Genomic DNA, 27,975 nt, shown 5'->3' on the forward strand with positions numbered 1-27,975 from the left:
ATAGAATACTATACGAAACATGTCAAACCGTAAGCGAACTAAAGTTTTTGAGGAATTTATCAGTTGTACAAATCTGAACCATGTTTGTGGTATGTGAAGAGCAAGGAGTATCATAATTGTGCACTGTGAGATGCCGTTTATACAAAATTATTGACAAAGTTGAAGGAATCCGAGACTGAAGCTGTTAAGGATACAGTTATTCTGAGGAGCAATTTTTGCAAAGAGAAGGAAGAAATTCAAGGCATCAAAGAAGTCTAGAGCAGGAACAGATGGCTTGTACAAGCCAACGCTCTAGTACTACAATTTGTTTGATTTCCTGGGGGATCAAGATACTCTCAGTACATCGGTTTCAAACTTGCATGATGAAGAAAGAAACCAGAGTGATGATGTAAGTGCACAGAAACATTGTTTTACATTTATTTAAACTTGCATTAGGTACAAAGTTGCGGTACCGTAGTTTAATTCCCTTCACTAAAGTTATTTGAACACCTACATCGAAATATAGACAACATTTTCAAACAAATTTTAAATTATGATAACTACGTAAATCCATAATAAAGCACTACATTAATTGGTACTTGTATGTGGGTTTTTAAGAATATGTTTTTCTTGCCATGGCACTTTACCTTCATTCATAAAGTAAGTTAGTACATGAAATTCTCTCTAACATTTTTAGCACTATGAGTTATATTTCCCTGGTTTTGACGATTCAGGGCAGTACTGTTAGCTTGAGAAGTATCGTACCCTGTGCAAACAATAGTCCCGTTTTCAGTATTTTCCTAGTACGAATTGCTTGGAGGTGCATAATTAGTGGATTCGAGTTCCATCAAAACATTATGTAAGACACAGGTAGCAATCACTACTTTCACTGTGTTCTGTGGTTCTACATTGATTTCTGTATGGTATATACGAAAGCAGGAAGCAAGTATTCCAAAATCATTTTCCACAATGTGTCTTGTTCGAAAGAGTCGGTAATTAAAAATCTCTTTGTCAGGTGAATCTAACTGAGCTTGTCGAAATGGCTTTAATATATCTGGTCTAAGAGGAAAAGCATCGTCGGCAACAATCACATATGGTACACTCTTGAAACTGTCTGAAACATTCTGGGCTCTGGAATGTTCAGTTCACCACTCTGTAGTTTTTCAGAAAATTTAGTATTCAGGAGAACACCTCCATTGGACATTCGACCATTACTTCCAAAATCTACTAACAGGAATCGATACCTTGTATCAACTATTGCTAAAAGTACCATGCTATGTCTGCCTTTGTAATTGTAATAAAAAGATCCAGAATCTGCTGAAGGGACTATGTCTATATGTTTTGTCAAACAATTTTGCACATTCTTCCCATTTTCCTGATGAATCAGGAAATTGAAACAAAAAAAGATAAATAGATAAAATTATATTACTAAAGATAGCTTCATAATTTAAAAAGTTTTACTCACACACATACATTCTTCTTCTTCTTCTTCTTCTTCAGAAATCCTCTTTATGGTATTAGGGGACAATGAAATGAATGCAGAATACAACTTTTGACATAGGCTGAACAATGTTTATTGTTTAAGACAACATGCAAAAATTGTTCTCTGACAATAACAATAATTGTTTTATACATTCAGGATAACGATCAGGAGGCTCCAGAATCACTGGTACATTCTCAAAATGTGAATGAAGAGGCAGACAATAACGACGAAGCTTCAACCCCCTCAACCCCAGTAAGTACAAGCAACCGCGCACACCCTTATTCAAGACCTAACTATACCAAGAAGAATATTAGTGCAAATTTGACCAATCAGGTGTTACTCTCAGTTTGGGAGCATTTCAAAAAACCTCCAGAAGTGGAAGATCGCTATGATCACTTTCCAAAAACGGTAGCTATGAGGGTGAGAGGCCTGGAAAAACGTCATTGTTTAATTGCTGTAAGAAGGATTAATGACATTCTTACCACACCAATGATACATAACGTAGGGCATTTTATGGATAATCAGCCTTGGTCTTCACGTAGCAATAGTACATGATCTCTTAGCCCTACGTTTACTTATATCAATATACCGAGTGCAAGTCCATCGTCACAAAGTCCTTTTCAAGCAGTTCCTCATAGCGGAGAACATCCACCATCTCAGGGAGCAGAAATATTATGTGACTCTTCAAATGCAATTTTCACAAACTACAGCTGGATCATTTTTAAGTGCCTTCACTGAACATAATTCTGCACAGATTTGATTTGAAATTGTAGTTTGGAATGTTAAATTTTAGATCTCAAAAGTTTTACTATGCATTCATGCTTTATTGTATAGATTTATAATACTACAGATAACCCTATGATAAATAAATAAGAGTAATTTTAATGTCATATTTCATTGTACATACATACCTGAAGGTAATCTTTTTGCAGAACTTTGTATATGGCATCACGTCTCTGGAATTATGCGACTAAGAGATTGCGGTGATATTAGAGTTGAACATTTGAGGCATTCGTATGGTTGCCCTGTAGTAAGGAATCTTAAGGTAGCCTTAGCCTTTCGTGCAGAGAAATCTCAGTTCTCATAATTGTATCGCTCTTTTGGATTAAAGGTGACACCAATGGTACACTGGTTCACTCATCCTCAAGTAACTACGGTAGTCTCATTCTTCTCTACTAAATTATTTTAATAAATTAACGTGAGTGTAGTGATTTCTTCTCAACAATCAGTCTTGACACCATGAGGTGCGGCGTTTCCTTTGCTTTTTTAAACTCGTTGCTAACAATAAACCAACCACTGTGATTGCGTCATAATCTCGTCATGCTGATGCCATAAGGTCAACTGGCAGGCAAACCGTAGTGTGTATGAGGTCGTTGCCTGTACAGGTTTACTGCGCAGGTAAACTGTACAGGTAAACCTCTTTGGTATGCCGCAATGTTTATGGCTGGTCTAACCCATCTGGGCCAGTGGTTCTGTCACTAACTGGGCCAACTTATCTGTCTCTAGCTGGACCTAACCTATCCAGACCAATAGCTTCTTCAGTAGTCAATCCCAAACCCCCTGTAGGTGGGGGTTGTAGAATAACACCCTTGGTATCCCCTGCCTGTTGTAAGCGGTGACTAAAAGGGGCCCAAGGGGCTCTGTACTTAGGAGCTTGAGTTCACAACCACAGGGCCCTTAGCTGAGTCCTGACATTGCTTCCACTTATTTGTGCAAGGCTCCTCACTTTCATCTATTCTATCCTATCTCCCTTGATCAACGCTTGTTCTTTTCCGATCCCGATGGTGTTAGAGCACTCGAGGCCTAGGTAGTCTTTCAGTTTCATGCCCCTCGTGGCCCCTGTCTTCCTTTGGCCGATACCTACATTTTTCGAAGTGTAGGATCCCTTCCATTTTTTCTCTCTGATTAGTGCTATAGCCTATAGAGGATGGTTGCCTAGTTGTACTTCCTCTTAAAACAATCACCACCACCAGCCAGGCCTAATTTACCAGACCAATGCTGTTGTCACGCAGGATACTAGAGACCTGGGGGCTTCTTCATGGCTCTAACCTAGGGGCTGACGTCTCCCGGACCTCCTTTGCTTGCTCCCATTCCAATGGTCTTGTCACAGCCTGGACCTAATCTATCCAGTCTAATGGTTTTACCCATCCCAGTGGTCTTGTAAAGATTTGTAATTTCTAAGTTGGATCTATCCGCAAAGGGTCTACGGGATTTTTACTGTATTGGGTAAGGTGTAAGGTACAAACTTGTAAAAATTCAACTGTAAGGCCACCAAAGGTTAGAGATCTCTCATGGCGCATGTGGCTCAGACATCACGATACAGTAAACAGAGTTGTCAATCTAACTATTTGACTAACTAGTTTGCAAAACAGATGTTAAGAATGCAACGTGGCGCGGTACACACAAGTGACAACCTACGAACTTAGATCTGTCTGCTGACAAGACCATTTATCTGATTTGGTTTGGTCTGCTACAAGACCATCGGGCTGGTGTTGTTAGTCCCCAAGTTAGAGCCGTGAAGTGGCCCACAGGCCTATAGTATACCCTGCGACAGTGCCATACCTGGATAGTGGCAAGACATTGGTCTGGATTGGTTAGGTCTGGCTAGTGACAAGACCATTGTGCTGGATTGGTTAGTTCTGCTGACTTTGTTGCAGGTGTCTCTTACACACTTCACAATGACATACCTTACTTCACCTCATGTACTAGGGTGAAACTACAACCATCACACGCCACTTTTAAACTCCACAGTTTCATTCCTTTCAGAGATTGTAGTAGTAGTAGTGGGCAAGACATTATACGAGCTCTGTCGGATGCAATAGGAACTGCCCTACAGCCAGTAATAACATAGGAAATAGCCGCACATTCTTCTGTCAGATTTACATTTTCTGTGAAAGAATACTTCTACGGGCAAGTTGCTGGGTCCCTCTCAAGCATAAAAGGAGGATGTCTTCTCTCATATATTTCAGGTGTCGTTTCACATAATTTTAAAATGATTTTCACCTTAAAAAATGCGAACTAGCTGGAAAAGTGTAACTACTAAAAGTTTTCACACCGGGCGAGTTGGCCGTGCGCGTAGAGGCGCGCGGCTGTGAGCTTGCATCCGGGAGATAGTAGGTTCGAATCCCACTATCGGCAGCCCTGAAAATGGTTTTCCGTGGTTTCCCATTTTCACACCAGGCAAATGCTGGGGCTGTACCTTAAGGCCACGGCCACTTCCTTCCAACTCCTAGGCCTTTCCTATCCCATCGTCGCCATAAGACCTTTCTGTGTCGGTGCGACGTAAAGCCCATAGCAAAAAAAAAAAAAAAAAAAAAAAAAAAAGTTTTCATTCTGTACCCTAATCTCTCAGGCCAGGAGATGTGTTGGAGTGATTAGAGTGTGGAAAAGGGTGGGGAGGAGCAGTTGAGGGCTATAAAAGGAACTGTTGCGACATTCACCTTGGTGAGGAGAATGGAAAACCACAGAAAACTATTCCCAGAACAGCTGATGGTGGGACCAGTCCATCACCTGAATATAGAGCTGAAACCACTCTGCTCGATTGGCTGAGAGTGATGGCATATTAATCTACAATGCACGCCAGTGCATTCTGTGTTCAAGAGGGGACAGAAGTTCAGTTGGACTGCTTGACAAACCTTTGGTTTGGTCCAGCAAGTTTCAAGACCATTGGTCTGCTATGTTGCTGAGGCAATTTAATTTGATCACTAGTTATTATAAACAAGTAAATGTTTGACTGGTCGCATTCTGAACATGACATGACAAATTTGATCTGCGTGCTTTTCACCGAATCAGTCCCGTGGCCAGATAAGTTGCAAACTTTACCAGAGAAATGGGCAACTTGCTTTCCTCACAGCCAGCCATTAGTAAAACATAAAATGTTTTCATTTTGGAGATAAATTAATCTCAGTCACCACTGATTGCATTTAGGGCTGTCGCCCAGGTGGCATATTCCCTACTGATTGTTTACCTAGTTTTTTTAATGATATAAAATTGAACATCTCCCTTGGCAAAATGTCTCAATCCCTAATTCCACTTCCTATAAACAAGTATTTGCCCCAATTTTTCATCTTGAATTCTTACTTTATCTTCTTATTACGATGAAATGAAATGGCGTATGGCTTTACGTGCCGGGATGTGTCCGAGGACTTCGGCTCGCCAGGTGCAGGTCTTTTGATTTGACAATTTTAGGCAACCTGCACGTCGTGATGAGGATGAAATGATGATGAAGATGACACATACACCCAGTTCCCGTGCCAGGGCAATTAACCAATTATGGTTAAAATTCCCGACCCTGCCGGGAATCTAACCCGAAATCCCTATGAACAAAGGCCTTCATATTACGATCTTTCCTGCTTTTGAAAATTTCATTCAAACTTATTCTGTCGCTTAAGTGCGGCCAGTATCCAGTATTTGGGAGATAGTGGGTTCGAACCCCACTGTTGGCAGCCCTGAAGATGGTTTTCCGTGGTTTCCCATTTTCACACCAGGCCAATGTTGGGGCTGTACCTTAATTAAGGCCACGGCCATTTCCTTCCCACTCCTAGCCTCTTCCTCTCCCATCGTCGCCATAAGACCTATCTGAGTCAGTGTGACGTAAAGCAACTTGTAAAAAACAAACTTATTCTTCTACTAATATTCCAAATCATCTGTCACCTGACAGTTCAGAACATACAACTTAGTAGAGTTGTTCGTCTCCTTATTCCCAGGTCTTCCCAGCCCGAAGTGTGCAACATTTTTACAACACTATTTTGTAGGAAATTGCCCTGAGCAAATTGTACAGCTTTCCTTTGGATCTTTTGCAGTTCTTAAATTAATCCTGAAGAGGGTTCCGTACTTCGGAACCAGAGGCCTACTCAAACTGGGATCATATGAGTGACGTACACGCGGTCTCCTTTACTCTCTTACTACAACCCCTAAACACACTCGTAACCTTATGAATCTTTAAGTACAACCTCATTAAACATCAAGATGTTTACAGTAATTTTCATGTATAGAAGGGTCATAGGGAGGTGGATTCAGAGAAACAGGGTGGACTAGGGAGCGGTGATAAGGGTACAGGTTAATGTTGAACTGTAGAAATATTGTAAAGAAAGGAATAGAAGTAAGTAATTTAATAGATGAATACTTACCAGATATTGTAATAGTAGTTGAATCATGGTTGAGAAAGGATATAATGGATGCAGAAATGTTCTCACGGAACTTGAGTGTTTATCGTGAAGATAGGATAGAAATGGTATGAGGGGGGAGTATTTATTCTGATGAAAGAAGGGTTTGTAAGCTACGAAAAAGTTTAAGATGACAAACATTAAATTCTAGGTGTAAGGCTCATCTCTAAAGATAATAGGCAATTTGATGTCTTTGGAGTGTACAGACCGGGAAAGGGTAGTGCTTACGCTGATTCAGAATTATTTGATAAGATAATCAGCTATGTGAGAAACAGTACGGAAAGGAATATGATAGTAGCGGGTGATTTCAATTTACCAAATGTCAATTGGGAAGGTAATGTGAACGACAGGAAGCATGACCAACAAATTGCGGGTTAAGATACAACCATGTGACCTTGCCACGGTGGGGAGGCTTGCGTATCCCAATGATGCAGATAACCGAGCCGCAGGTGCAACCATATCGGATGGGTATCTGCTGAGAGACCAGACTAACGAATGGTTCATCGAAAGGGGGGTAGCAGCCTTTCGGTAGTTGCAAGGGCGGCAGTCTAGATGATTGACTGATACGGCCTTGTAATAATACTCAACATGGCTTAGCTGTGATGATACTGCTACGCGGCTGAAAGCAACGGGAAACTACAGCCGTAACTACCTCCCGAGGACATGCAGCTCTCTCTGTATGAAGGATGTACTGATGATGGCTTCCTCGCGGGTAAAATATTCCGGAGGTAAACTAGTCCCCCATTCGGATCTCCGGGTAGGGACTACACGAGAGGGGGCGATCATCAGGAAGATGGATACTGACATTCTGCGAGTCGGAGCGTGGAATGTTAGAAGTTTGAATCGTTGTGGTAGGTTAGAGAATCTGAAAAGGGAGATGGATAGGCTAAAGTTAGATGTAGTTGGTATAAGTGAAGTACGTTGGCAGGAAGAACAGGATTTTTGGTCAGGCGACTACCAAATTATCAACACGAAATCAAACAGGGGAAATGCAGGAGTTGGTTTAATAATGAATAAGAAAATAGGACAGCGGATAAGTTACTACGACCAGCGTAGTGAAAGAATTATTGTCGCCAAGATAGACACCAAACCAATGCCCACCACAATAGTGCAGGTCTATATGCCTACTAGTTCAGCGGATGATGAAGAAATTGAAAGAATATATGAGGAGATAGAAGATTTAATACAATATGTTAAAGGTGACGAGAATCTAATTGTGATGGGAGACTGGAATGGAGTGGTAGGCCAAGGAAGAGAAGGTAGTACAGTAGGAGAATTTGGATTAGGACAAAGGAACGAAAGAGGAAGTCGGCTGGTTGAATTCTGCACTGATCATAATCTAGTCCTCGCCAATACTTGGTTCAAACACCACAAACGACGGCTGTATACGTGGACAAGACCTGGAGACACTGGAAGGTATCAAATAGACTTCATTATGATTAGGCAGAGATTCAGAAACCAGGTGTTGGATTGCAAAACTTTCCCAGGAGCAGACGTGGACTCTGACCACAACTTGTTGGTCATGAAATGCCATCTGAAGTTGAAGAAATTGAAGAAAGGAAAGAATGCAAAAAGATGGGATCTAGACAAGTTGAAAGAAAAGAGTGTGAGGGATTGTTTCAAGGAACATGTTGCACAAGGATTAAATGAAAAGGCTGAAGGAAACATAGTAGAGGAAGAGTGGAGAGTCATGAAAAATGAAATCACTAGGGCTGCTGAAGAAATGTTAGGAAGGAAGAAAAGATCAACTAAGAATCAGTGGAAAACTCAGGAGATACTAGACCTGATTGATGAACGACGAAAATACAAGAATGCTAGAAATGAAGAGGGCAGAAAAGAATACAGGCGATTAAAGAATGAAGTGGATAGAAAGTGCAAGGTAGCTCAGGAAGAATGGCTGAAGAAGTGCAAGGATGTCGAAGGCTGTATGGTCCTGGGAAAGGTAGATGCTGCGTACAGGAAAATCAAGGAAACCTTTGGAGAAAGGAAATCTAGGTGCATGAATATTAAGAGCTCAGATGGAAAGCCACTTCTAGGGAAAGAAGACAAAGCAGAAAGATGGCAGGAGCATATCCAACAGTTGTATCAAGGTAACGATGTAGATAATTTGGTTCTGGAACATGAAGAGGCTGTTGATGGTGATGAAATGGGAGACCAAATTTTGAGGTCAGAGTTTGACAGAGCTGCGAGTGACCTAAATAGGAACAAGGCACCTGGAATTGATGATATTCCCTCTGAATTACTGACTGCCTTAGGAGAAACCAGCATGGTAAGGTTATTTCATTTAGTGTGCAAGATGTATGAGACAGGAGAAGTCCCATCCGATTTTCGGCAGAATGTTGTTATACCTATTCCCAAGAAAGCCGGTGCTGACAGGTGTGAAAACTACCGCATCATTAGTTTAGTATCTCATGCCTGCAAAATTTTAACACGTATTATTTACAGAAGAATGGAAAAACAAGTTGAAGCTGAGTTGGGGGAAGATCAATTTGGCTTCAGAAGAAATGTAGGAACACGTGAAGCAATCCTGACTTTACGTCTGATCTTAGAGGATTGAATCAAGAAGGACAAGCCCACGTACATGGCATTCGTAGATCTAGAAAAGGCATTCGATAATGTTGATTGGACCAAGCTATTTATGATTCTGAAGATGATAGGGATCAGATACCGAGAACTAAGAATTATCTACAACCTGTATAAAAATCAGTCTGCAATGATAAGAATCGAGGGCTTTGAAAAAGAAGCAGCAATCCAGAAAGGAGTGAGGCAAGGCTGCAGTTTGTCCCCTCTCCGTTTCAATGTTTACATAGAACAGGCAGTAAAGGAAATCAAAGAGAAATTTGGAAGGGAATCACAGTCCAAGGAGAGGAAATCAAAACCTTGAGATTTGCCGATGATATTGTTATTTTATCTGAGACTGCAGAAGATCTCGAGAAACTGCTGAATGGTATGGATGAAGTCTTAGGTAAGGAGTACAAGATGAAAATAAATAAGTCCAAAACAAAAGTAATGGAGTGCAGTCGAACGAAGGCAGGTGATGTAGGAAATATTAGATTAGGAAACGAAGTCTTAAAGGAAGTAGATGAAGATTGTTACTTGGGTAGTAAAATAACTAACGATGGCAGAAGTAAGGAGGACATAAAATGCAGACTAGCACAAGCAAGGAAGAGCTTTCTTAAGAAAAGAAATTTGCTCACTTCAAACATTGATATCGGAATTAGAAAGATGTTTTTGAAGACTTTTGTGTGGAGCGTGGCATTGTATGGAAGTGAAACATGGACAATAACTAACTCAGAAAGAAAGAGAATAGAAGCTTTTGAAATGTGGTGTTACAGAAGAATGCTGAAGGTGAGATGGATAGATCGAATCACGAATGAAGAGATACTGAATCGAATTGGTGATAGGAGATCGATTTGGCTAAATTTGACGAGAAGAAGAGATAGAATGATAGGACACATCTTAAGACACCCAGGACTTGTTCATCTGGTTTCTGAAGGAAGTGTTGGTGGTAAGAATGGTAGGGGTAGACCAAGGTATGAATATGGCAAACAGATTAGAGCAAATGTAGGATGCAATACTTGCGTAGAAATGAAAAGGTTAGCACAGGATAGGGTGGCATGGAGAGCTGCATCAAACCAGTCTATGGACTGATGACTGAAACACAACACCATGTATTTGACAGTGCTCTTCCTATCCATTATTTGCCTTAGGACTGGTCATGCCTCCCAGCCACATATCAATATGCAATCCATCAGAACAGTTTTTGTTATGTTAATTTTCCTATGCTTATGCGTAAAGGAAAATGAACCTTAACCCTTTGGATGCCAACCCATTATAGGTCATCATATGCATAGAATGCCAATCATGTTTCAATGGATTTTGTATCACTGTATAAAAAAAATTAATAAACGTCTCAGTTTAAAAGATATGGAGGTAATTTGGTATGCGAGTCTGATATACTCCAAGGAATATAAACATGTGACTTGCATTTCAAAAAACAAAATTTCATGGAATACTGTGCAGAAAAATATAATAATTTTTTATTAAAAAGAGGAAAAACATAATTTGAAATGAATTAGAGTATATTTTACACTAAATCCAAAGTGACTAAGTGAAGATATTTAATCCGGGATCATATATACCAATTTATGTTGTTAAAAGTAGGCCTACTTTCCAATTTTAAATTAATTTTCAAAAACATGCAACATGTGGAGAGAAAGACACTAACAGTGTAACCTGTCAAACGATTGGATATTTTATGAATTTGAGAGAGTAATAGTGATCTTTTGAGAGAACTGTGCCTAGCAGCAGTCCTACAGAACAGTTCAGGAGATAAGAACAACACAAAATCAGTTAATGTCCATAATAAAATGAGGAATGTAAATAGCCTAATTTATTACAAAATCCTCCACCAGAATTTTATGATAAATTTCATGTGATCACATTGCACATGTGTTTTGGACCACAATTTAAATGCAGGCCTTTGCTACACTTGCAACACGCTGTTCTTGCTCTATGCCCTTTTGATTTGGTATTACACATGCAAAACCACACCTGGGCGACTGGAGTGGGACATTGACGATGATGACTACACACGAAACAGTTAGACTCCCTTTTTTCAGGAAGTTTTTGCACTTTAGTAGAAGTACTGCTACTTCAATTTACATCACTCACGCTGTCAGGTGAAACCACACCAAACTGCTTATGTTCAAGCCACTCGCTTCCTAAAGTCTCAATGATTGACACTGCGTAAGCCAGTCTTGACATGGGATGTTGGGCTCCTGCAAAATTTTCCTTAAGTAGGATGTAAGTATTTAACACCATCCTTGCAATGATGTTGAAAGTTACCTTCTTCCAATATTTTAGAGTTTTCCTCTCATCAGGGTATGTCTACAACATCATATCACTAGTATCAATCCCTCATGTATTTATTATATTTACACACCACTTCTGGTTTTGTAATTTCTTTTTGCTGATCATGGTGTTTAGTTGTGAAAGTTTTATCAGCAGCCCTACCTTGACTAGTCAGTAGAAGGACAGGATTCCTCTAACTCTTCTTTTCACTATAGCCCATAGCTAACACAGGCCGTGACCTTAAGTATTTTCTATCTCCAACACCAAACTTTTGTTTCAAATACTGAGGCAATCTTTTTCTGTTTCATTGAACAGTTCCTGTTATGTATGTCCCCATTTTTTTTATGGCACTGACAAAAAAAAAAAAAAGTCAACAAACACATGATATGCTTTCTATAAATAACCTATAGTGAGCAGGTGCAAAACCACACAGTACCTTAAACCATGCTTTGCAGTATTGTCTTTATCTTTTTGACTATTTGCTACTCTGTACACACAAAATCATAAGCAGTAATTCACTACTGAATCATGTATCATTCAAGTTTTATGCCCCACCTGTGGTGGTGGTGCTTTTTTGGCAGGTATTGCATGAGATTTGTGTGATTCTTCATCCCCACCAAACTTTCATCAACAGATAGTTGCTGATGTGGAGTGAAATGGTACCTTGAAACTCGATTGGCGTAGTCAACAACAGGCTGGAATTTTCCACAGGGGTCATAATTTGATTCATTAGGAACAGCAAGGCGTCTATTGTCTGCAACATGAAAGAATTTCAACAGAAGCTGAAATCTGTTTCTGGCAAACATGTGCCTAAACCAAGGTTCAGTCCCATGTTCAGTATGAAAGCCAAGAAAGCTTTCATTTCTTGAACTGTAGTGTTACTACAACCTAAATAAATTGCTATGGAACTATAACTACAGTAGAAATAATAATAAACTTTATATATTACGATAAATAACTCAAATAATACAATGAAAATATAGTACAAACTTACATATTTATTATGATGTTTAAATGGTACATGTTTTGCTCCTTTTCGTGAGCATCATCAGCCAAACTATCATTAATCTAAGATTGTATAAGATCATAAAACAGTTCTTTGGTTCCAGATTGCTCTTATAAAACTAATTGATAATCTTATAACATTTTAAAAAGTCACATAACAATAAAACTATGTCTTAAGCTAACACTTTTGTCTAAAATCTTCTTCAGTCTAATATTTTATTGCCAAAACTTATCTGGTGAACATCTTTTAAATTTGTTTAAAAATAAGAATAAAATAAAAAACTTTTGAGATCTGGCTAGTTGTGTTGGTTCCTGTTACTGAACTTGTATAACTATCATTATAACTTCATAACCGTATTGAATATTTTCTGCAGTTGATAATTGTCATTATGGTCAATAGACTTGTTCTCGTTGCTGGAGTAACATTCATAAAATGTATTGGTATTAATTTATATTATCAATGGGGTAAAATTGTTCGTGAACAAACTTGTTGATGAAACAGTTACTGATGTGATATTGGATTTCAAATGTTCTCGAACGTTCCATAATGGCTCGTTGGTATATTTTCTTTTTTGCTGTGTAATTGTTTGATGTTACTCCTAGCCTCTTGAGAATTACTTGCTATCCTGTTTGCACTTCTTGTGTTGTATGGAATCAGTTCTAACATAGAGGTAACTACAGCTCTAGCTGCAGTTACCAGTCATTGCGGCCATACAACACAAGAAGTGCAAACAGGACAGCAAGTAATTCTCAAGAGGCTAGGAGTAACATCAAACAATTACACAGCAAAAAAGAAAATATACCAACGAGCCATTATGGAACGTTCGAGAACATTTTAAATCCAATATCACATCAGTAACTGTTTCATCAACAAGTTTGTTCACGAACAATTTTACCCCATTGATAATATAAATTAATACCAATACATTTTATAAATGTTACTCCAGCAACGAGAACAAGTCTATTGACCATAATGACAATTATCAACTGCAGAAAATATTCAATAAGTTCAGTAACAGGAACCAACACAACTAGCCAGATCTCAAAAGTTTTTTATTTTATTCTTATTTTTAAACAAAGTTAAAAGATGTTCACCAGATAAGTTTTGGCAATAAAATATTAGACTGAAGAAGATTTTAGACAAAAGTGTTAGCTTAAGACATAGTTTTATTGTTATGTGACTTTTTAAAATGTTATAAGATTATCAATTAGTTTTATAAGAGCAATCTGGAACCAAAGAATTGTTTTATGATCTTATACAATCTTAGATTAATGATAGTTTGGCTGATGATGCTCACAAAAAGGAGCGAAACATGTACCATTTAAACATCATAATAAATATGTAAGTTTGTACTATATTTTTATTGTATTGAAAAGGTGGCAATTGACAAAACTAAAGGAATTGTATCACAAGTAGATCATCAATACGGACAAAGAAAATGAAGTTTATAACCTGCAAAATAACTCACAATGCGTCACAACGTAAAATTATTGAAAACAAATCGCAACACGCGGACATAAGCAAACAAGGAGGCTGCCATATCGGATCATAGACGTCAAGCGCTCACAGACTATACACTCACATGGACGAGTAAACTAGCAAAATGAAGCTATATCAGTGCCATCTAATGAGATACGAAGGAATTAACAAAAATTCTACCTTCTTACTATCTGATTTGTGGAGCAATCTAGCTTATAAGAGGGTGCTGATCGAATCGGTATCCTGGTAGTTTTTGTACAGAATGTAAGTACACAGCAATTATAATAAGTATTTCTTGTCCACCTATTCAATACAAATCACCTTTTTGGTGTTTACACTTTTATACAATTAATTTCTCTAAGGGACATGTTTCGCTCTTATAAAGAGCATCTTCAGCTTAAATCTTAATCTTAAAATGTTCTTGAACAGTCGTAAACATATTAAACAGTCAGTAGTCAATATTAAAATTACATTAGTCCAAAAACCAAATTACATTACATCTAAAAACAACATTAAAGCTCTTCTTAAAGACGTGATAACATGAACAATTAAAATTATCACAGTGTCAATTTAAAACTTTGTGTCTGAAACTATTATTGAATCTTCATCTTAAGAACAGTAGTAAATGTATTTCTATAAAACGGCACCAAGGTGAACACCAATCTTACTGAAAAACTAAAATAAAATGCAGTGACTAAAGCCAGTGATAACGAGGAAGTAAATGTACTGACCAAAATATTGTCGACTCCAGCACTCCCAAGCATGTTAAAACTACAATGAATGACTGTAAATATGTTATAACCAGTTCATTATCATGTACTAATGTTCACAAAACTAATATAAGACATTGTACGAAACAGTATCAAGTATCAGTATTTGTTGGAATCAGTTCTAACATAGAGGTAACTACAGCTCTAGCTGCAGTTACCAGTCATTGCGCAGATAAATGTGAAGAAGCCGATAACTGTTGTTTCGGAAACTCATTCTAAACGTATCACCGTATTAAGTCACTGATAACTACGCATCTACAAATAACTGTCATTCCAGAAACCGGCCATAAGTGGAATCCACCTAATAAGTCACAAGAGACGTGAAAACAACCGGATGCCGTCTTAAGAAGACAAACATTTTACAAACTGTTCAACAGAAATACTTCATCAAAGGATCTACAAGTTTTCAGCAATCAATGATTTTATTGATAAACTCACAAGACTCAAAGTGAAACTATAATTTTTAGCCCAACTAGTGGTTTTAATATTAAGTTTTAATAATAAGTTATAGCCCAACTAACAATCGCCCTCAATGCAACCTCCCCTCCCAAATCCGCCCCCCACCCACATGCGTACGACTAACACTTGTTTTTAAGGTTTTAAAGTAAATTGTGAGATCGTTCTTAGCTATTTTTACCTATGCCTATTGTAAACAGCTCTGATGATGAATGCAAACATTCGAAACATGTTCTGAATTTAATTTTATTATTATTATTATTATTATTATTATTATTATTATTATTATTATTATTAGAAATGGCACCCGAATTTAATTTTAATGTCTGTTTAAATAGCCTAAGGCTAAATAAAAGAGAAAGTATCGATTAGGTGGAATTTTGTTTTCATTAATTATTTGGTTCAATGCGAGAGTCGGAAATAGAACTGAAGGATACGAAAGGGTGATTGGTAAATGTGGGGAAGATATGGAAGCTAATGAGAATGGGAAGCGTTTGCTGGACTCCTGTGCTAGTATGGGTTTAGCTGTTACGAATACATTCTTCAAGCATAAGGCTATTCACCGCTACACATGGGAGGCTAGGGGTACCAGATCCATAATAGACTATATCTTAACAGACTTTGAATTCAGGAACTCTGTTAGGAATGTACGAGTTTTTCGTGTATTTTTTGATGATACAGACCACTATCTGATCTGTAGTGAACTAAGTATCTCTAGGCCTAGGGTAGAGAAAGTGAAATCTGTCTGCAAACGAATAAGGGTACAAAATCTCCAGGACGAGGAAATTAGACAGAATTACATGGATATGATTAGTGAGAAGTTTCGAACAGTAGACAGTAAGCAGGTTCAGGATATAGAAAGTGAATGGGTGTTATACACGAATGTTGTAGTAGAAACAGCAAGGGAATGCCTAGGAACAACTGTGTGTAAAAATGGGAAAAGGCGAACATCTTGGTGGAATGTTGAAGTGAGAGCAGCCTGAAACGTAAAAAGAAGGCTTATCAGAAATGGCTCCAAACAAGGGCCGAGGCAGACAGAGATTTGTACGTAGAGGAAAGAAACACAGCGAAACAAATAGTTGTTGAAGTCATGGGAAGATTTTGGTAATAACCTGGAAAGGCTAGGTCAAGCAGCAGGGAAACCTTTCTGGACAGTAATAAAGAATCTTACGAAGGGAGGGAAAAAGGAAATGAACACTGTATTGAGTAATTCAGGTGAACTCATAATAGATCCCAGGGAATCATTGGAGAGGTGGAGGGAATGTATTGAACATCTTCTCAATGTAAAAGGAAATCAATCCTGGTGGTGTTGCAAACAGTCAAGCTCATGGGGAGGAGGAAAATGATGGTGGTGAAATTATGCTTGAGGAAGTGGAAAGGATGGTAAATAAACTCCATTGTCATAAGGCAGCAGGAGTAGATGAAATAAGATCTGAAATAGCGAAGTATAGTGGGAAGGCAGGGATGAAATGGCTTCATAGAGTAGTAAAATTAGCATGGATTGTTGGTGAGGTACCTTCAGATTGGACAAAAGCAGGAATTGCACCTATCTATAAGCAAGGTAACATGAAGGATTGCAACAACTATTGAGGTATCTCATTGATTAGTATACCAGGCAAAGTATTCACTGGCATCTTGGAAGGGAGGGTGCGATCAGTCGTTGAGAGGAAGTTGGATGAAAGCCAGTGTGGTTTCAGACCACAGAGAGGCTGTCAGGATCAGATTTTCAGTATGCGCCATGTAATTGAAAAATGCTACGAGAGGAATAGGCATTTGTTTGTTTTGTAGATATAGAGAAAGCATATGACATTGTACTGAGGGAAAAGATGTTCACTATACTGGGAGACTATGGAATTAACGGTAGATTATTAAAATCAATCAAAGGCATTTATGTTGACAATTGGGCTTCAGTGAGAATTGATGGTAGAATGAGTTCTTGGTGCAGGGTGCTTACAGGGGTTAGACAAGGCTGTAATCTTTCACCTTTGCTGTTCGTAGTTTACATGGATCATCTGCTGAAAGGTATAAAATGGCATGGAGGGATTCAGTTAGTTGGAAATTTAATAAGTCTGGCCTATGCTGACGACTTGGTCTTAATGGCAGACTGTGCCGAAAGCCTGCAGTCTAATATCTTGGAAATTGAAAATAGGTGCAATGAGTTGGTATGAAAAGTAGCCTCTCGAAGACTAAATTGATGTCAGTAGGTAAGAAATTCAACAGAATTGAATGTCAGATTGGTGATACAAAGCTAGAACAGGTTGATAATTTCAAGTATTTAGGTTGTGTGCTCTCCCAGGATGGTAATATTGTAAGTGAGATTGAATCAAGATAATTGAAATAATAAATAAGGTAGTTCAATCTATTCAATACAAATAAATACGAAATGTAGTGTTACATTCCTATTTAATTATAAGTGGAGAGGCTGTCAGGATCAGATTTTCAGTATGCGCCAGGTAATTGAAAAATGCTACGAGAGAAATAGGCAGTTGTGTTTGTTTTGTAGATATAGAGAAAGCATATGACATTGTACTGAGGGAAGCGGTACCGGTTTCACTTATAATTAAATAGGAATGTAACTTTTCATTTCGTATTTATTTGTATTGAATAGGTTGAACTACCTCATTTATTATTTCAATTTCATTGTGATACATTTCAATACGGAACAGTATGAATTTTTTATCTTTAATTGAATCAAGGTGTCGTAAAGCTAATGCAGTGAGCTCGCAGTTGCGATCATCAGTATTCTGTTGGAAGGAAGTCAGCTCCCAGACGAAACTATCTATACATCGGTCTGTTTTCAGACCAACTTTGCTTTACGGGAGCGAAAGCTGGGTGGACTCAGGATATCTTATTCATAAGTAAGAAGTAACAGATATGAAAGTAGCAAGAATGATTGCTGGTACAAACAGGTGGGAACAATGGCAGGAGGGTACTTGGAATGAGGAGATAAAGGCTAAATTAGGAATGAACTCGATGGATGAAACTGTACGCATAAACCGTCTTTGGTGGTGGGGTCATGTGAGGCGAATGGAGGTGGATAGGTTACCTAGGAGAATAATGGACTCTGCTGTGGAGGGTAAAAGAAGTAGAGGTAGACCAAGACGACGATGGTTAGACTTGGTTTGTAACAATTTAAAGATAAGAGGTATAGAACTAAATGAGGCTACCACACTAGTTGCAAATCGAGGATTGTGGCGACGTTTAGTAAATTCACAGAGGCTTGCAGACTGTACGCTGAAAGGCATAACAGTCTATAATGATAATGTATGTATGTATGTATGTATGGGTATGTGTAGGTACTTAAAGTAAGAAACAGGTTTCACGGACGTTCCAGGAATAATTAATGAACAAGGGGAGTGTGTATATGAGGATCTTCAAAAGGCAGAAGTATTCAGTCAGCAGTATGTAAAGATTGTTAGTTACAAGAATAATGTCCGGATAGAGTAGGTGACTAAAGCTAAAGAAGTATTAAAATTTACATATGATAACAACATTTACAATAAGATGCAAAAGTTGAAACTAGAAAAGCGGCTGGAATTGATAAGATTTCTCGGGATATACTGGTTTGGAATATAGAACCATATCTGAAGTATTTGTTTGATTACTGTTTGTATGAAGGAGCTATACCAAATGAATGGAGTTGCTATGGTAGCCCATGTATATTAGGGAAAATGTGATTAATATAAATCCGAAAATTAAAGGCCAGACAGTTTGAAGTGTTGCATGTAAGCTTAGAGAAAGCATTCTAAAAAAAAAAAAAAAAAAAAAAAAAAACCCACTCCAGTCCTCATCCCGAGGTGGTGCAGCTCTTTTCAGGCACACCCCCATTGGAGGAGAGCTGCGTGTACCATTTCAACCACATACCAGCCCTCCTGCCGTTAAATTTCTGGCAGTACCGGGAATCGAACCCGGGCCTCCGAGGACGGCAGCTAACAACACTAACCGTTACGCTACGGAGGCGGACAAGCATTCTTTCTGATTGTATTAGACAAATTTGCAAAATTAATAACTGTTCAATAGAAGGCAGTTCGGGTTTCGGAAAGTTTATTCCACCAAGGCTGAACTTGTAGGTTTCCGGCAAGATTTTTTTTTTTTTTGCTACGGGCTTTACGTCGCACCGACACAGATAGGTCTTATGGCGACGATGGGATAGGAAGGGCCTAGGAGTTGGAAGGAAGCGGTCGTGGCCTTAATTAAGGTACAGCCCCAGCATTTGCCTGGTGTGAAAATGGGAAGCCACGGAAAACCATCTTCAGGGCTGCCGACAGTGGGATTCGAACCCACAATCTCCCGGATGCAAGCTCACAGCCGCACGCCTCTACGCACACGGCCAACTCGCCCGGTCCGGCAAGATATGGCAGATGTCTTAGATTCAGGAGGTCAAATGGTCTGTAAATTCTGAGCAATGTGCAGACAAAACTCTTATTTTATATAATATATAGATATAAGAAACAGAAAAATCCAATAACACTGCCATGAGGAATTCCCAGGTAGACCAGGAGTTTCCAGTTTGTAGCAGATCGAGGGCCACAATGGAAATCTTAGGCATGATCGTGGGCCGCTTTTTAATAATAGCCTAATTTTCGTATTATTCTTCAAATATAACAGAGGTGCCAGTATGAAATAATATGCATAGTTCAATTGAAACAAAGGTTTGATAATTTGAATTACTTAAAACTGTATTTTACAATTGCATGAAAGAGTGGAATTAAAAATAAACACTTACCCAGTACAACTGAATTTAAAAGAAGAGCTCCCAGCAATGTCAGTTCATTTGAATTATTTGTCAAATGACAAAAAGGAAAAAAATTACCTAAAGACACACTGAAATTAATAATGTAGTCAAAACTAAACTTAAAGGTCAATCTAGTGGGAGTAGTGTGGTCGATCAGCTGAATCTATCAAGGAATGACATCTACCTCCAGCTCTGTTGTTGCTAATCTCAAAAGATGCAGCAAGAAAGAATCATGAAGTCAACTTCTGTATTGATTTGTAATGAATTTTATAGAAAAAAGACGACTTCCACATATGTATGAGCTCCCGAACATGAGGTATTTTTAGTCCAATTATCTTAACTTAGGGTATTTTTCGCTGCATAACGGTTTAAAAGTATGTGATCCCTTTTCTTGTTTGGTCTGTAGGAACGCATTGGCTTGTAGATCGCACATATCAAGTTGTAGATGTGGTTCTTGTTCCTCTATCATAGAAACAAGAGGACTCGCGCAAAGTTATATACTGCTTTTCAGAATTTCAATTTCCATGAATCATGTGTTGAATTCTTCATTCATCCCTTGTATCTGTGAACTGAAATCTGAAAAAATATCTAGTTTCCTGGTCTTTCTCCACTGCTAATTGTAGACAGCAAGGACAATGTGTCAGTTCATTGGCATTGGTATTTGTGAGGGCTCATTTTCTCCCAAAGTTTGCATTTTAATTCTTTTTAATAAAAAATAATCTATTCAGATCAAGTGAATGCTTAAAAACAGGAAATAATATTAAAGAATGAATTAGTTCTGACTTCGGTCTATAAAGGGTATAAAAATTAACATGTTTGAACGGGCTGTGAATTATTTTTGGTACATTTTCTTCACTTTCTTAAAATATATTTCTTTTAAAGCTCTCACGGGATGCAAAATATGGCTTCTCGGGTCGCCATTTGGAAACCCCTGGGGTAGACCATGGGAGACTACGGACAAAAATGAGTGCAATTGAACTAGACAAAAGAGTGACTGAATGGGTGGCTATATTTCTAGAGAACAGAACTCTGAGAATTAGAGTAGGTGAAGTATTATCTGATTCTGGGAATTTTTCATGGCAGTGTTATTGGATTTTTCTGTTTTCTTATATCTATATATATAAAATAAGTGTTTTGTCTGTACATTGCTCAGAATTTTAAAAGGATGGTATTTTTGTATCAGTCGTGTCCACAGTAACAAGGAAATGCACTTTTCCTTAATTTCTGTCTGTCTGTCTGTCTGTCTGCCTGCCTGCCTGTCTTATGTATGTACACACATCATGAGAAAACGGCTGAAGAGAATGAAAATCGGTATGGAAAGTCGGGGAATAAGTGGCTATAATCTAGGCCATAAATAATTGTATTCACGCTGAGTGAAATGGTAGTTTAGGGGAAGGCCTAAAATTCAGTTCTCAAATATTTGTTATTATTGGTGGTATTGATAAATACTACATAACTAAAGTTATATAGGATCAAATTTCCAATCATTTATATCTTATGCATTGTTACCATACCAGCTATGATTACAGAGATATCCATGTAAGTCCATATCAGCGCCAAGGCTGTTACGGTGTAACGCAATTTACCCTACCCTGTGAACCTATTTTGAACTGGCAATATCGCCGTAGAAAATCTTAATCTTTCTATATGTCTAAGCGGATGATTTCCCTCGTACTACCACGAGCTTTGATGATACTCATCGAACTTACTTATGATTCTTATTGTGGACTAATGACAACGTCAATACATTCTCGCAAATATGTATGGTGTGGACTGTTTCATTCCTCGTCTAATATGTGCTGCTACCTTCTGTCAATCACCTACAATAGTGTTCCCCTCCCCGCGCGCTCTTCTACCTATCGGAGCGCGGTTACTGCCTGAGGAAGCGAGCCTCGCCATTTTGCCTCGAGTCAGTACGCTTTGGGAAGTCATGGCATGCGGTTGTGTTAACTGGATTGTTAAGATGTTGGCGTCATGTTGGAGTATAGACCCCGGCTAAGGGTCTTGAGATGTGGGTTTTAAACCCAAATTACTTTGTTTCCTGCATCGTCCTATTATGATACTTTTCAACGAATTCTGACCGGGGAAACCTAACTGTAAGCATCTGTAAGTATGTGAGGAACTAGCTCAACATGCCTGAGCGTCAACTTCACCCAAGTAAGTGGCTTCATCATTTGGCAAGTTATATCCTGTGATTATGAAACTGCAAGGAAATTCGTGTGATTTGTGTCTTGAAAATTAACTCTTTCAAGGTGGAATTTCGTGAAAATAATTATTTTGGAAATTACTAAGCGGACGAACGAGTGGATAAGTCTAAAAATATATCAAAATTATTGGCATGTGTAGAATACGAAAATAAGGAAATCCTTTTTAAATTAACTATCATTTTCACCCGTTAAAGAACTTCATTGATCATGTAAATTCAAAATGTGTCGGGCACTTAGTGCCCTTTATACTGCGTGAGGTTCCGCAGAAGCATATAATTCTGGTTTCCTCGGTTTTAAAAAAAAACCTTGCTTCTATTTTCCTGGTATTTTTATCTTTTGTGTTCCCTGATTTTATTTTGTTTCTGGCCTTTGTTGTGCCTTGTAACATGATTGGTTTGCGGGCGTATGTTTTCGTTGCTATGTAACGTTTGGCTTTTGGGGGCAGGACGGTGATTGTTGCCTATGGGTTTGCGTGTTAATCGCGGAGCCTGAGTTTACTTAAGTATTTTCGATTTTTGTGGAAGATTTCTTGGTTCCTCACTTGATCTCTTACGGTTTTCTTCCTTTTCCCCTGTTTAACTGTGTGTGTTTTCCGTTCGCTAATCTTTTAAACCCCTCGTAGTTTATTAATTGGGCTAGAGTTCCATGCTCCTGCGAAGCCTCCTCTTATTAAGAAAGTTCAATGAAACTCGTTAATAGAGTGGCTTTCCCTAGGTTTAATGCGTTAGTTTTAATTTAATTTTAGTAGTCTAACAAACGGGGCCCGTTTAAACCTTCTGTGAACAATTTAAGTTTTAATTCGAATCATTTTCTGTTATTATAGTAATGTTATCAAGGTGTACTGTTTCTGGTAATGATTTAGTGTCTTTAATTAGTACAACCTTCTGTTTTTAAGCTAATGATTTGCATCAGTATCATTTTCTGAAAAGGACTACGTTTTTCAGTTTCATCCGTGTATTTTCTATTATTCACTAATTGTTTTGAACTACTTAAAATACTTTTATTCCCTCAGATAGGACGATGTTCTTTTGGTTTCATGTTAAGTTTTCATTCTTTAATTAAAAGTTTATTTCATTGAAACCAGTGTCTCCTTTATTATCTGTGTGGTTCAGCGCCGAAACAAGGAATTTTATCCATTTCCTCTGGGAGTTTTATTTGGGCCTTCCTGGGTAAGTAACTGTTGGATGTAATTTTCCTTTCCTTGTGACTGATTTCCTTAATTTGTTTAATAAACTTTGTTTATTTAACACCGGTTTATAGGTAGTACCGGCCGGTGCATGTTTGCTAACCGCTAGTGTAGTGACTTACTGCGCTGGTGGCTTAAGTCGCAAGAAATTGGGTAAACATAATTTCATGAAAATCGGTATGTAAAGTCGGAGAATAAGGAACTACAGTCTACGCTATAAATCATTTTATGAGACGTCCTAATATCACAGAGTCAAAAGAAAACTAAATATGAAGGCCTACAATATAGACATACATACATTATCATTATAGACTGTTATGCCTTTCAGTGTTCAGTCTCCAAGCCTCTGTGAATTTACTAAACGTTGCCACAATCCTCTATTTGCAACTAGTGCTGTGGTTCCATTTAGTTCTACACCTCTTGTCTTTAAATCATTAGAAACTGAGTCTAACCATCGTCATCTTGGTCTCCCTCTACTTCTGTTGTTTATAAGTTTCATTTCCGTATTGATAGATATTACTTTATAAAAACAATATAAATATAAGTCACCACCTTATCAATACAAAATTTATTCACATTCAGCTACTTCCCTCTACTTCTCTTACCCTCATAACAGAGTCCATTATTCTCCTAGGTAACCTATCCTCCTCCATTCGCCTCACATGACTCCACCACCGAAGCCGGTTTATGCTTACAGCTTCATCCTCAAGGGTTATGAATTTCATGTTGTTGGTCCGTATTGAACTGAGAATAACATATGAATAATAACACAGTAAAGGTTTCCACCTATTCAATACTAAGATGTATTTACAATATTTTAAATTACATGGAACTAGTTTCGACCCACCTAGGGGTCATCATCAGCCATATTAAAGCATAAACAACTCTTGGCGAATCCTAAAACATGTTATTTTAACGGTAAGAATCTTATGGATTTATAATTTATAAAGTGAAGTGTGGTAATGAAATGAGAGATGTTAGTATGGTACAGGTGAGTAATAGTTAATAATTATACGAGGAATATACATACTAAGAAGTATGGAACAAAGTACAAATGGGGTGCTTAGTGTTGTAAAAAATTATACACTCATGGATATCAGTAGTCTTCGTACTAAAGAATACAATGTAAAATAACACATATAAAAATATATACAAGTATGTACAAAGTCTGGAGAGTAAAAAGTGTTACATGCCGAGTCGGCTTGACACTGATCAGCTTAAGCAGAGAAATTAGGCAGGCAGTTGGTGTATTAAAGCTTTGTTGACCGGCAGCATTGTTGATTGTTGGATGTGAAGTTATTTTTGAATTTCTGGTTAAGAAGAAAGTGGATACTGCACGTGGAGAAATTCTCAGTTCTTAGCGGAAACCAAATTGGACCTGTTAAAATGGAGAAAAGCCGGAAAAAAACAAAGAACACGGAGAGAGGAAAAGGTTACCATAAAGTGAAAGGACGCTTACCTCGCGCTGTGGTCTGTGTGGTTTAGCTGGTGGTGTGCGACTGGTGGCGGGAAGAGAAATGTGGGCAGACCACAGTCGCGCCACCAGTCGCACACCACCAGCTAAACCACACACACCGCAGCGCAAGGTAAGCGTCCTTTCACTTTATGGTAACCTTTTCCTCTCTCCATGTACTTTGTTTTTTACCGGCTTTTCTCCATTTTAATAGGTCCAATTGGTTTCCGCTAAGATCTGAGAATAATATCTCCACGCGCAGTGTCCACTTTCTTCTTAACCAGAAATTCAAAAATAACTTCACATCCAACAATCAACAATGCTGCCGGTCAACAAAGCTTTAATACACCAACTGCCTAATTTCTCTGCTGAAGCTGATCAGTGTCAAGCCGACTCGGCATATAACACTTTTTACTCTCCAGACTTTATACATACTTGTATATATTTTTATATTTTTATGTGTCATTTTACATTATATTCTTTATTACGAGGACCTACTGATCTCCATGAGTGTATAACTCTTACAACACTAAGCACCCCATTTGTACTCTGTTCCAAACTTCCTGGTATGTATATGCCTTGTATAATTATTAACTATTACTCACCTGTACCATACTAACATCTCTCATTTCATTACCACACTTCACTTTATAAATTATAAATCCATAAGATTCACACCGTTAAAATATCATGTTTTAGGATTTCGCCAAGAGTTGTTTATGCTTTAATATGGCTGATGATGATCCCTAGGTCGGTCGAAACTAGTTCCATGTAATTTAAAATATTGTAAATACATATTAGTATTGATTAGGTGGAAACCTCTACTGTGTTATTATTCAAACAGCCCTACCCCTTCCCTTTCTAACACCCATCAAGTACACTTTATAATCTATCTTTTCCTCATTATCTCCCCTTACCCAAATATCACTTACTCCTAGCACATCCAGATGCATCATCTTTGCTGACTCAGCCATTTCTACTTTCTTTGTTCCGTAAGTCCCATTAATATTGATAGCTCCCCATCGAATTCCATTTTGTTCGCCAAGTTGTTTCTAAGGAGTCCCTCGCCTGTCAAATGGGAGTGGGACTTCGTTACTCCCTTAGGTCCGAGGCTTGCTTAAAATGTTCTGAGCTCGGTAAATTCATGAAGCAGGATGCTACCCTACTTACACATAGTCCAAGTGAGGATCTGTCCTCTTAACGGGTTATGGACCACCGGTGGATTGTATAGTCCTAGCCGCCTGAGCACAAGGAGGGCCATGACTCAGAATACGTCGGAGATGCCCACTCCCATTCCATAGCAACTGGTATCCCGACTCTCAGGACCACTTACTAGGCCACTCAGCTGTTGCCCATGGTTCACGAACTAGGACGTGACTACAGTAACCCACACCATGAACCAATACAATATATATATTGGAAGTGCGCACAAATGTGCATAGTACAACAAAATAAGTCATTTAAATATTATTTCTATTAATACTTAGTTTTGCGTATTCACTTATGGTTTTTGTTCGCTTTGTACACAGTTCGATGTGGTAACGATCACACGTCTTTTCTCACAGTTGGCATATGCAAGTCTTCATCGGATTGTGGTATACCTTGTTCTTGCAGAGGTGATGATGGAAGCCGTGCACAGACAGTCTCGTTAGTACATGTCTCATCTCGAAGTTTGCTGACGTCCAGGTCCTATCGATCATCGCACCCGTGCTGTAGAATTCTGGCCAAATTTCTAGGCGGCGGTCCCTTAAACTTTGTAATTCTTGATCTGCTGCTATGGTAGATGGGAGCACGAAGGTTGTTTTCAAATCCTTTAGCAGAAATGATTCTCTAGCTAGTACATGTGTTAGGCGGGATCTTGTTGATTTGGATACACCCAAAGCTCTTTTCAAGAAGCATGTTTTAACTCTTTCCAAGGTAGCTAGGTTTTTCCTGGTGAGGTCAGGCCATATAATTTCAATGCCGTATGTTAGGATAGGAATAATCTTTGCCTCGAATAATTTCATTGTTGTTTCCAAGCTAAGTGCTTGTATATGCTTGATGTTATTTATTGCTAGGATAGCTTGCGCAGCTCTTTCTGTTATGTGTTTTGTAAAGCATTTGCCGCTAGGTTGTAGTGTGACCCCTAAATACTTGAAATCATTGACTATTTTGAGTTTGCTGTTGGAGATAGTGATTTCTGTTCCGTGAGGTATCTTATCTCCATTTCTAAAGATCATCATTTCCGTTTTTGTGTTGTTAATGTAGAAGTTGTTGTTCTGGCACCATTTTACAATTGTATCTATGGCACTCTGTAGTTTGTGCAGATTTGTGGAGCTTACTACTATGTCGTCTGCATACGCAAAAATGTGAATGTCTTCTCTGTCTTGCGTTATCCTCAATATTTGCTCAGTTGCTAGGATGAATAGTAGTGGACTCATGGGGTCTCCTGATACCCTTATAGTGTTGTATTGTAATATTTCTTTGATCAGTCTTGTCCATACGTTTTCTCTTCCTAATAGGTTTTCAAGTTTGGATATGATTAGTCCTCTGTCCAGTTGGTCGAAAGCTTTTGTGAAGTCCATAAAGACGGAATAGAACTTTTCTTTCTTTTCAAGTGCTTCTTTTATGTTGCCTAATAATAGTTCTGCTGCCATTAGTGTCGATCTATTGTTTCTGAATCCGAATTGAGTTTCAGGGAGGATCTCATCAATGGGTTTCTTTACTCGTTCCATTATTAATGTTGTGAGAATTTTAAAGGGAGCGTTTTCTAGTGCAATGCCTCTATAGTTGTTGGGATCTTCTGGGTCTCCTTTGCCTTTGAATATAACTTTAATTATGGAGTTCCTCCATTGTTCTGGTATTGTTCCGGTCTCTATGCATTTATTGAATAGCTTCGTCCAAATAGGGTGCAGTGATTCTATGGGTGATTTTATATGCTCATTATAGATCTTGTCTGGGCCTGCAGTTTTCTTGTTCTTTGTTCTATTTATTGTCTTTCGGACTTCTTCTGCTGTAAATGGTTTCTATTCAGTTAGGTTTGTTTTATTGCCATCTTCCGTTCTGTGGTTAGGTAAATCTGTTTCTTTCTTTTTGTTCAAAATGCTGATGAAGTGGTCTTCCCAGACTGCCATATTTATGTACTGTATTGGTGGAGCTTGTCGTGGGCAGAGTGCAATGTATGGATCTTTTTTTACCTCTTCAGCCAGTTGATGAGCTTTTT

At 38.3% G+C, this 27,975-nt stretch overlaps 1 protein-coding gene across 1 annotated transcript in view; it reads left to right on the forward strand.

The window, feature by feature from the left end:
* The first annotated feature begins 364 nt into the window (after nt 1-364).
* LOC136875035 (zinc finger protein pat-9) overlaps nt 365-27,975 on the forward strand; it is a 100,450-nt gene continuing 72,839 nt past the window's right edge. The window contains exons 1-2 of the mRNA XM_067148757.2: nt 365-388; nt 1,619-1,714. The gene's annotated coding sequence lies outside the window, so the exon portion shown is untranslated. The remainder of the gene's footprint in view (nt 389-1,618; nt 1,715-27,975) is intronic.

Source organism: Anabrus simplex, chromosome 5 (genome assembly GCF_040414725.1).
Source record: "Anabrus simplex isolate iqAnaSimp1 chromosome 5, ASM4041472v1, whole genome shotgun sequence".
In the NCBI taxonomy this organism is placed as follows: Eukaryota; Metazoa; Arthropoda; class Insecta; order Orthoptera; family Tettigoniidae; genus Anabrus; species Anabrus simplex.